General features: G+C 42.5%; 1 long non-coding RNA gene across 1 annotated transcript; it reads left to right on the top strand.

Annotated features, from left to right (window-relative positions):
* Positions 1-2,025: 2,025 nt before the first annotated feature.
* Positions 2,026-3,356, top strand: LOC141993004 (uncharacterized). Its single transcript, XR_012640725.1, has 3 exons — positions 2,026-2,054; positions 2,749-2,844; positions 3,253-3,356. It is a non-coding gene; the product is annotated as an uncharacterized LOC141993004 (long non-coding RNA).
* The last annotated feature ends 7,566 nt before the right edge of the window (positions 3,357-10,922 follow it).

Here is a 10,922-nt window from a genome sequence, read left to right as displayed (position 1 = left end):
AACCTGAACTGGAGCAGGAGAGATGAGCCTGATTTCATTTAAGGGGCCATCAGCCCTGCTACAATGTCCCTTCCTCCTAATACTCTTGGCATTTGATTAATGCCGAAGATGAATTCTCCAAAGCTCTGTGCAATATTGGAATGATCATATTACCAGGGCCTGAAGACAGAAGGGGGAAAATCCTGGCCCCATAAAGGTCTGTTTCTTGTTTGTATCCTACTAAATTCTTGGCCTCAATGATACCTTGTGGCAATGAGTTCCATGGATTAATTATAATGATGTTAAAAACTACTCTCTTTTACCAGTTTTAAAAGTTTGCTGCCTTTCTGTTTCATTGAATTTCCCCTCATCTGTGTATTAGGCGAGAGGGTGAATAGGAGACCCCAATTTACTTTTTCTAGACCATTCAGTATTTTCTCCTCTCTAAACTACACAGCCCCAATCTTTTCAATACCTCTTCATATGGCAGTCTTTCTGGGCCTCTAATCATTTTCATTGTCAGTGTCTGAACTCCTCTTTCCACTATTTCCTTTCTGAGCTCAGGCATCCAGAGCAGAACACAGTATTTTAGTGAGGGTGTACTATTGATGTATACAATGGCATTATAACCTTTTCAGTATTTTTAGATCCCATTCTTTATCCATCCTAATAGTTTGTTTGCTTTTCTGACTGCGCCATGGTTTTTGTTGAGCTGTCTCATATAACCCCCCAAGTCTTTTTCCTAAGTGATTACAGTTCATTTAGAACCCAACAATGTGTATGCCTAATTCAAAGGACCCCTTCCCGTATGCATTGCCTTGCATATGTCAACAGCAAATTTCATCTGCCATTGTGCTGCCCATTCACCTACCGTTGTGTGGTCTGACAATATCACAACCCACAGCAGAATATGGTGGTAGGCACTACTGCTCTTGTTATTTACAATGGCTAATTAAGATCCTGCTACAACCCTCATCCCACCCCTATTTCTTACGAACCAGCCAACAAAAGGTTTTGATTTCCTTTTTGGCTGGGAGACCTTTTGGCTTCTGAGAAAAGGGGATTAAGAATGAAAGCACATAAAGGTATGTGCACAATCACAAAGTCATAACAGCTCTCAAAGGGCAGTCTCCCAGGAATGAACATGGTATTAGCAAGGAGGGCTAATTGGGAGCTGGTTTAAAGATTGCACATTGTGTGGCAGAGTCCGGTAACACTTTTGATCATGCAGACAGCCCAGCCACATATTGCATTCTTCCCTCTCCAAACTGTCTGAACCCAGAGGAAATGGCATTTTACCTTCCGTGGAGTGGTATGTCTGATTCAAACGTAGCCAGATCTAGGGATTAATGCACCCTAACAGATGTTTCGGCGCCCTTCGGCAATGTTTGCTACAACCATTTCTCAATGGAAATCACTGATTTAGCTATTTTTCCTTTTCCTGTAACATTAGGAACCACCCCAGCAAAAACAAGGATCAGCTTGATGGATGAAGCCATGTTAACAAAACTCTCCAAAGATTTCTGCCCAAAGCTTCCGTGGCCATTTTCTGCTATAAACTTGGCTGAAACTTTCAAGACAGTGCAAGAGATTTAACCATCCATCATCCATTGGCTTTAATGGAAGATGGGTGGCTTAAGTCCCCTGAAGTGCTTTGAAAAGCTCAACCCTCATGTCTCCCCTTGTTCCCTGTACAGACTCAGCTATTTCCCTGGAATCTTTATCCAGACGAAGAGTGAGGAAGCTGTTCCTGCACATTCAATGCTGCTCTTGTTCCTCAAGAGCCAGCAGGGGGTGCTTGGAGTCCAAGGTCCCCCGAGCTGCCTCTCTGAACAGAAGCCTGGTCTGAAAGCCACTGCCCAGAGAGCAAAAGCCTCGCTTGAGCTCTTGTGCCACAGAGCCAGCTGTGCGAGCCAACCCTTCAGAATCAGGAGCATTAGCTGCTGGCAGTGCCATCCAGAACATGGCATGGCATGAAGGAATCAATGAAAAACAGTCACCCAAGGACATGTGTTTTCATCTGTTTGCACGCGCCAGAATTTCTAGCTCCTCAAGGACGTGTGCCTGCGAAAGTAGTGAGTATGTTATTAATTAAATATTATTTTTGACCCTTATGATAGGAGGCTGCTTTTATCCTTTTGAACACTCTTAAGCAAAGATGGTCATAGCCCCACAGCCTGCCACTACTGTAAAGAACATTTAAGCTCCACATAGCAGGCTTTCAGCAGGAAACAGGTCCCTGAAGGAGTGGACAGGTTTGCACCGTTTGTCTGCTGGGTAGACAGGTTATTCTCTTCGGGTCCTTCAGAAATCCCAGCCACCATTTTTATACTTTCTGATTGGTGCAAATGCAGTCATATGATCCAAGCAGCACCTGCGACCCCCCAGAAACTAATACTCTGCTGTGAAATGGCACTTCCACTGCTGTCCTGGGCAGCACCAGGGACTGCACGAATAAAAATGAAAACCTGGGAAAGAAAAGTCATTTGATTCCAGCTGGGGATGAAGGCTCAGGGTGTTTTTTATTTATCTGCAACATTTTACCCATCCCTGGTTATGCTACCCCCCCTTAATAGTGATCTACCTCAAAATGGGTTATAAACAGCCCTACAAATCACACACCACCTCTGTGTTTGTCTCAGTGAGAAACTAACATTAATGAATGTAAGATGGTGGGATGCATCAGGAGGGGTCTTCAGATATTGCTTTATAAACAAAGTTGCCATTTTCCTAACCTTTCACTTTGATTTTCTGTAACATTGTGCCTAGAAATGGATCCAGCCACAACACTGGAAGCAACATATCTGAACACGATGGAAGTGTCTATCTTGATACAGGACTTCATAGCTTGGCTCATCTCTAAATGTAACTGTTAAATATACCTTAAACTTTACTCCCATTAAGACTAAATCAATGTTTGTTCAACTATGGCACAGGACAACCTCAATACCCTCAAACAAGTTGCAACTTATCCCTCACTATAGGAGAAAACACAGAGTGGCACTCTTCCCTCTAAGCTGTGCGCGTGTGTGCGTGCACACAGATCCTAAACCCCGCGCGCACGGTGAAACACCGTGAGCACAAAAATTTGCACAGAAGCAAAACAATTTGCACAGAAGAAATGTTTTGCGCACACGGCCTGTCAAAAATTAGAGGGAACATTGCAGAGTGGCTACTTATTACCCAACCCATAGTCTTTCTACTTGCATTTTGCACCCTAACACACACATATCATTTAACTAGTACCTGATCCTACCATCTGCTTTATTACAGGAGAAGCGAGAGGAGGTTCCAGTTGCTTTCACCCAGCTGCCTTTGCTGAAGAAACATAATCCTCACTAGTGTCAGCCCAGTTGTGATGGCATCAGAGAAGTGACAGAGTGCAACCAACAAGATGCCATCTGGTCACTGTTTCACCCTAAATAGAGCTGGTCATTGCAATCCCAACATTGCTCCAATGAGGGACTGTTGGAGTCACAATCCAGTGGCCTAATTATCAAAGGTGTTGAGCACATGCAACTCCTGTTGACTTCAACGGGACTGGAGGGTGCTCACCACCTCTGAAAACCTAACTAGTGTTGAGCCAGAAGTTACTTGCCAAGAGGGATGGGGGGAGTTTGAGATGATTCTGCTTCTTTTTCCATTAAAAATTCAGGCTTTGTCTACCTTGGAGGATCCCGGGGTGACTGGAGAGTTAGTGAAATAAGGGTATCTCAAGAGAGTGAGTGTTGAGGAACTGAGAAAGGAAAAGAGTTTTAGTTAGACTGTTTAAAATTCTGTATTGATTTTGTTAACTCCTATTTAGCTTCAAAGACTAGGTAACTTTATGAAAAAAGGAAACTTCTCTTAAAGGTTCAACACCCCAATCCCTTTAACCCAACTGGGAGAGACTATGAAAAGCAATACCCTGAGATATCCAATAGGGCTTCCAGCAAACCCAGACTTGATATTCCTGTTTTTTTTTTAAGCTGAAGATAGAATATTCAATTTTTTCCTCCTTTGATGTCACCATTTGGAACCCAGCCCATGTACACCTATAACCAGGACAGACTGAAAATCATCCAATGGTTGTCGGGGAGGCCTACATGATATGTGTTGGTGGATCTCCTTGCGGTTTCTATTAGACAGATGTCCACAACTTTCCTCATTATTTGCTCTTATCAGAACCCTTGGTGACAGTGTTAGCATGCAGGCCATGGAGGGAATAGATAAAGAGTCTGAGCTATCTTCTCATTACTAATAGGCATCCCTCCGTGTCTGGATAGAAGCATACATATATAAATTATTTATGAAAGGAACACTCATCCTGACCCAGGAAGAAAATAAGTGAAGAGCTGAGTTTTAGTTATATGAGACTTGCAATTAACAATTACTAGCATTTCACTTTAGGAGTCTCCCATCTTTGAGCAACATAGGTTTTGCTTTGCAGCAAAACAAAATTTAGGGCCATCTTCCAACATCACCATACCATCACATGCTACTTCCGACCATTGATAGTATTATTTATTACGTGTATTGTTTAATGTCTCACCTCAATATTGCTTGAAATAATATGATCTGCACAGATTACTAATTTTTATCAGGGATCGTCCTGCCTCCAGGATCTGAATATGAACATGGGGGGGGGGGGGAAGGCAATGAACTAATGGTAGAACAGGGGTTTGTAATTTGGTGACAGAAGTCACCGACAGCTGTCGGGGTCATGACCATCCAGCTCTTCCCATATTAGTAAACGGGAGGAGTGTCCCAGTTAGAGGGGTGGAGATGCTGGACAGGTCATGTTATGGAAAAGACTGAGAGCCCCTGTTGCGCATATTTGTGTACTGCTGCACTAATGTAATTGTTGGGAGTCGGTGGTGACAAAACCTTCTGGGATTAAAGAAGCTAACCTGTCTGCTAACGCTGTTTCAGTTTCATTAGTTTAGCCTAAAAGTACATTTAGTAGCAGAGAGACAACGAATGTACCAACATGCCCAGAAAATCAGTGACCATCTACTGAGCAATACATCACTATTATTCTGTGGTAGACTCTATACATGCCTGTATAGTTGTATGCCCAGCAAGGCAATCTGAGACAGCTCATGAAGACTGTGTGTTTGCTTAAATCAGAACTAGGTTTACATCAAGTTCTACTTATTTTTAGTGAGATTGAATCAGCTAAAATAATTCCAAGAGTGGCAGACAAGATGGTGATGTACTGAACACAGTCCTTACAGCTATGAAGCATAACACATCACGGTATTCACCACAAAGTTATGCTTCCATTGTGCTCAGCTACATATGATGCCCTGAAAAGATACCCACTGTCAGTGGCATGGAAAGATCAAATATTTTGCCAAAGGATGCTGTAGTCCTGACTCCAGAAGCCATGTATATGAAGTCATGGTCTCATGGTTATACTCCCAGTAAAACCAATGGCAAAACTCCCAGCGTCACTGTCACAGGCCCTGATATTTCTGTCTTTATTATATACTGTGGGGTTCCTCACCCTGTTTATAAACTACTTTGCTGTGTTGACATTTTTATGCCCGGGGGACAGCCACACTCCTACCAGATGGTATTTCTTCTGCCTGAATCTTATCAGATTCAGACACTATTCTATGCAGGTGATTATCTTAAAGACATCAGTCTCTGTGCATGGGTGGCTTTCCACTTTAATAAAATATAACACAGGTAGCTGCAGAGTTCTGTAGTGCGAAAACCAGCAACCCTGATCTTGTTATGGGCCTTCTCACTGCTTTAATCTACAAAAGAATAATGGGTACATCTCGAAAGGCCAGCCTGTGACTAAGTGGATGATATTGAAGGAAGAAAGGCATCAGTCATGAGGCTGGTTTGAAACTTAGCATTGACAAGTTTCAGAGTGGTCACCATGTTAGTCTGTATCAGCAAAAAGAACGAGGAGTACTTGTGGCAACTTAGAGACTAACAAATTTATTTGAGCATAAGCTTTGGTGATCTCTAAGGTGCCACAAGTACTCCTCGTTCTTTTAGTATTGACAAGTTCCACTCTAGATAGGGATGGTTTTTATGCTTGAAGGAAGGAGTTGCTAAAAGCCCACTGTTTACAAAGTAGGCAAATTAGACTCAACAATCCAACTATAGACCAGGTGCAGCAGCCACAGTGAGGTGAGAGCTGTATTTGCACCAACAACCCTAAGGCCAAACAAGAATACCGTGTTGTTGAACAGGAAGCACTGTACTAGCTTGTGCCTGGGGAACTGAAAACCCCAGCTTTGGGGTTGCAAACTTACCTGGCAAGTTGATCACATGTGCCAGCAACATTTTGTCTATGAGCTTGAACACACATTGTGCAATGGCTAGGCTACTGTCTGCCTTTTAAAGGAAAACGAAGTACAAGCCAGGACATGATAATATTGTTGTGAATGGCTTTCCTCATCTACCTTGGCCAATAATCGGTACCTGCTTGGAAGAGGAGTTAAAATGATTCCTCTAGTAGTATGGATCTTGGTCCTGGGCCTACAGAATAGTTCAAGGCAGTGGAAGGGAACCAATATTTGATTTTATCTGCCTAGAGGGCAGCCAAAGACTGCAAAACAAGCTGACCCACATGTTACCCTTCTTTGCCCTTGTGATGACTTTTTTTAAACATGGTGTAAGGAGTGAGTCCAAGCTTCAGAGTTCAAATCTGGACTGAGATCCAAAATTTTCCCAAAGTCTTGGGATCTTTGTTTGGATTGGATTGTTTGTTTGGATCTTTGGGTTTAGCTTACCACATCATAAAGATAAGGGACAACTGCAAAGTGCAAAGTTCAAAGTTCATATCCTGAGCTTGCAGATCCGGGATGTGAGGTTTTCCTTCCAACCCACCCATCTCTGGTGTATACGCCATAGCTGGCACTCACCATCAGGTCGTTCCAACTGAACTGCAATACAGGTTTGTTCAACATGGTCGAGAAACTTATCAGGGATTTGTCTGAACCAAACAAAGGCTCAGAGTTCTCTCCTGGGGGCCTGGGATGGATGTACACATTGAACATGCTATAGCATCCTGAGTTACTTGCTAAATTCATGAGAAAAAAACCCAGACATAACCCACATTGTGCCATTGCGTCCACCACTGCATTCCTTTACCTGACTCTGGACAGAAAAACGTTGTTACTGATACAACAGTATCTTCGGAACAATACCTGTGATATGCTATTATTATTATTAAATTAACTTAATTAATGTATTTATTTACAAGGTGCCCACCTGAAGCTCTGGGCACATTACGGTCATCAATTACTTCAGCAAACGGCTTGTGGTTGCCTTTCCTACCAAGGTTATTTCAACAGCAGTACTCAAATCACAATTCACAAAGTAAATTAAAAAGTAACAGTCTACACAGCGAACCTCAGCTCACATACAGGGCATTGGAAGAATTTCTGAAATGTTAAGAGAAGTGTTAAGCACAGATTTTCTTCCATTCTATAATCCTCAAGCCAGTGGGGAAATAGAATGTTTTACTCAAGTTTGCCAAGGCTGTTTGCAAACCTCTGACCCAGAAGGAAATCAGTTGCCATAGACTGTACAGAAATACAGAGCAACCTGACATGCAGCGAGCCAGATGTCTACAGCGGAATTGCTGCTTAGGAGGAGTATGAAGATCTAGTTAAGTGTTCCCCACGGGCCAGATTTTCAAAAATATTTGGAAGCCAGCAGCTCATATGGCTCCCAATTTTTGGAGTGTTTCCTCCACCTCCATTTTCTTGCTGCTTTCTCCTGCCATCAGAATGCCCTCTGCCCTAAGGTGCACCGGACTGGGAAGCAGGAACCTATGAGATTTTGTCTCATCTCATGCTGACTGGTGTTAATAATCTTGTGTATGTCACAAACTTTCTTACTGAACAAGGCCTCATGAACTTATCATAGGAGAAAGGTAAGCATTATTCCCTCCTTTTTAGGGATAGGTAACTGATCATTTGAGAGGTTGCCCATGGTCACTTTTGGTAGAGCTATGAATAGAACTCATGACTATGCCAAGTCCATGTGCATGTCCATAGAGTTTGTAAAGTGAGGCTGCTCCTGCATACCCACCTTCTAGACATACACATTAATAAGGACATAAGTGCATATTATTAACATGCCATTATTAACAGGCAAATAGCTTCCAGGAGTTCTAAATTAGTGCTGTGACCACTAGACCACACTCCCCTCCCAGAGCCAGGCAGAGAACCCAGGAATCCTAATTCACTACTGTCTGCCAAATAGCTTTGTAACCAATGGCAAAGTGTGTGTCAGCCTCCCCACTAGTGGGCTGGTCCACATGATTAATCACCTCCTACTGCTACCATCTAAAGAACCTAGCCCTTTAGCTCAAGTGGTAGAGGTCTGTGCTGAAGTTCCTTTTACCCTCGTACAAAGAGTTAAAAACCTCTTTCCAGATCCCATCATGGCACTCCTTATCCTAATGGAGTTCTGCTCCTCCCCCCCATCCTCTCATCCCCATAAGATATTCCTCCTGCCCAAGACTAGAGCCTCCAAATGGTTTTAACTTTCCCCCTTACGATTTTCTCCTAGGAAGTGGGGGTCCCATCCATTTCCTCCCTGCCCCCAGAACCCAAATACTGGGTGACATGACCAAGCCTCAAGGACAAGACAATTATAATTCTCTGTTTATCCTACCCATCTCCCTGGATAAACCAACCCATGCAAATTTACACCCAGCACTTGTCAAAAAACCCCACTGAACCTTCCCCAACTCCTTCACCACACAAACAACAACTGACGCCAAATCCAAAAGGACCCCGACATACACTCTTTGACCAATCTGCAAGTATGCTCCTGCTGCTACACGGGAGAGACTCATTCCCCTCCCCAACAGAAACTGAGGCTGCCGGGGGTGGGCTAGAGCTGTGGGGCAGCAGCAGCTCCAGTCCTGGCCCCAGTGCTGCTGCCACCTATATTTCATCTCTGTAATAGCTCTGTCCCGCACAACCCCAGAGAAAGCTGTTTCAGCACCTTCCTTCAGAACTCCTCTTCCTGGCAGATGTACATCGGTTTGCCAGCTCTTGCGGGCCTCATGCTATTTGCTGATAGCCCCAGCGGCTCAGAGAAACACATGAGAATATCAGCTTCCATTTTAAAAAAAGAAAGATTCGAGTGCTCTTGGCAGTGAAGAAAAGCCGGGAATTGTGAACCCAACGGTTCCAACGCCAGACCACCAAGACAAAAGAAGCCTGAATTTAGCCTTTTTAAAAATCTAATGATTTTAAGGCAATCTTGTGATTTTTGAACATTTGGGGTTGGCAATACTGGATTCAGTTTTCCTCCACAGTCCAGAGATGTACTTCTACTACACAGATGCCTTCAGCTGCTGCTAGTAGAGATATGGGGTGAGGTTTTCAGGGGGCTCTCAACCCCTTGAGGCAGGTCTAGCTGCTGGATTGGTCAGGTGGGCTGGACCCACATTGATGCAGCAACCCCTAGATCCAGCTCCCACTTGTTTGTTTTAATGGGACTCTCACCCTCCCCAAAACACACATGAACGGTTGGAGTACAAATCCAGGTGGTTGCTAGAGTAAAGAAACTGTTAGTTGTATGGTGCTTAGTACATAGTTATATGCAAACAACAGGCTTGGTAGTACAATGCAGTAGATTGGGAGACAGAAGACCTCTGTTCTAGTCCCAGCTCTGACTTATTGTATGACCTGGAGCAAATCACCTTGTCTCTCTGCTTCCCTTCCTACCCTTTTTCTGTCTCATCTATTTAGACTTGAAGCTCTTCAAGGCAGGCACTGTTGAGGGTTGGAGGTCCTACTGTCCTACCAACAATGCATAGCAGATTCATTGGAAGATGGGTTGTCAGGTCATTCTGGTTTGGTTGAGATTTTGGCCAAAGGTTTGGATCAACTAGTATTGGCTTGGAATCCTAATATTAATGGTTCCCGTCTACTCTGACAGGAGTTGAACAGGTTGATACTAGGGCTGTTAATTAATAGCAGTTAACTCATGCAATTAACTCAAAAAAATTAATCGTGATTAAGTGCAGTTTTAATCACACTGTTAAACAATAAAATACTAATTGAAATGTATTCTGTGTTTTAATTGGAATCAATATATTTGAAAATGTAGAAAACATACAAAATATTTGAATAAATGGTATTCTAGTATAGTTTAAATGGATGATTAATCATGATTAATTTTTTTCATCTCTTGACAGCCCTAGTTGATGTATACTGTTCTGCAGTTAAATGTTTCTCATTAATATTTATCATTTACATAAGGGTTTTCATTGTCCAAAAACAGTACAAAACCATGAACCAGTTCATACTCACAACACCCTGTAAGGTAGATAAGTGGTTGGTATTCTCATTTTACATGTGGAGAAACTGGGTTCCAGAAATGTTAAGTGACTTACCCAAGGTCATGAACAAAGTCAAGGTTCTAGGGTTTAAAGGTATGATATTAAACTATATCGGCTAGCCTGAAACAAATAATGCCTTCTAAAACTCTAGTCAAGACAAGACAAGTTGTACTTTAACATATGTTAAACTGGTCACATCAAAGTCTATGGGGCAGATTAGCATAAAACTAGAGTTTTAGAAAGTGTCCATTAGATCTAACAACACAGCTTTCAATCTTAGTCTGGACAAAGTTTCAGTGGTGGAAGAACTCTGGGAATTCCTGGTTCCCAACATAGTGCTCAGCCCATTATGCCATGAAAGACTGGTTTCTACTGGGGAAAACTGGGGGAGGATTGAAAATCAAGCTTATAATGGGAAGCTAGTTCTGACCTTAACTACAGAGTGGCTATCGCCGTGACATAAGGATAAAAGTTCATAGCAATAATCAAAAAGTGTGAATTACAGCAATATTTACATGTGTTTTAAATAATTTTTTTAATTGTTGAGGCAGTAATACTTGGTTCATGGAACTGCAATATACAGAGAGGTGAAATAAATAGCTTATATATATATAATATATATAATATAGCTGGT

This window comes from Natator depressus, chromosome 8 (genome assembly GCF_965152275.1).
Source record: "Natator depressus isolate rNatDep1 chromosome 8, rNatDep2.hap1, whole genome shotgun sequence".
In the NCBI taxonomy this organism is placed as follows: domain Eukaryota; kingdom Metazoa; phylum Chordata; order Testudines; family Cheloniidae; genus Natator; species Natator depressus.
The sequence above is the reverse complement of the archived record's forward strand: the minus strand, read 5'-3'. Positions and strand labels throughout refer to the sequence as shown.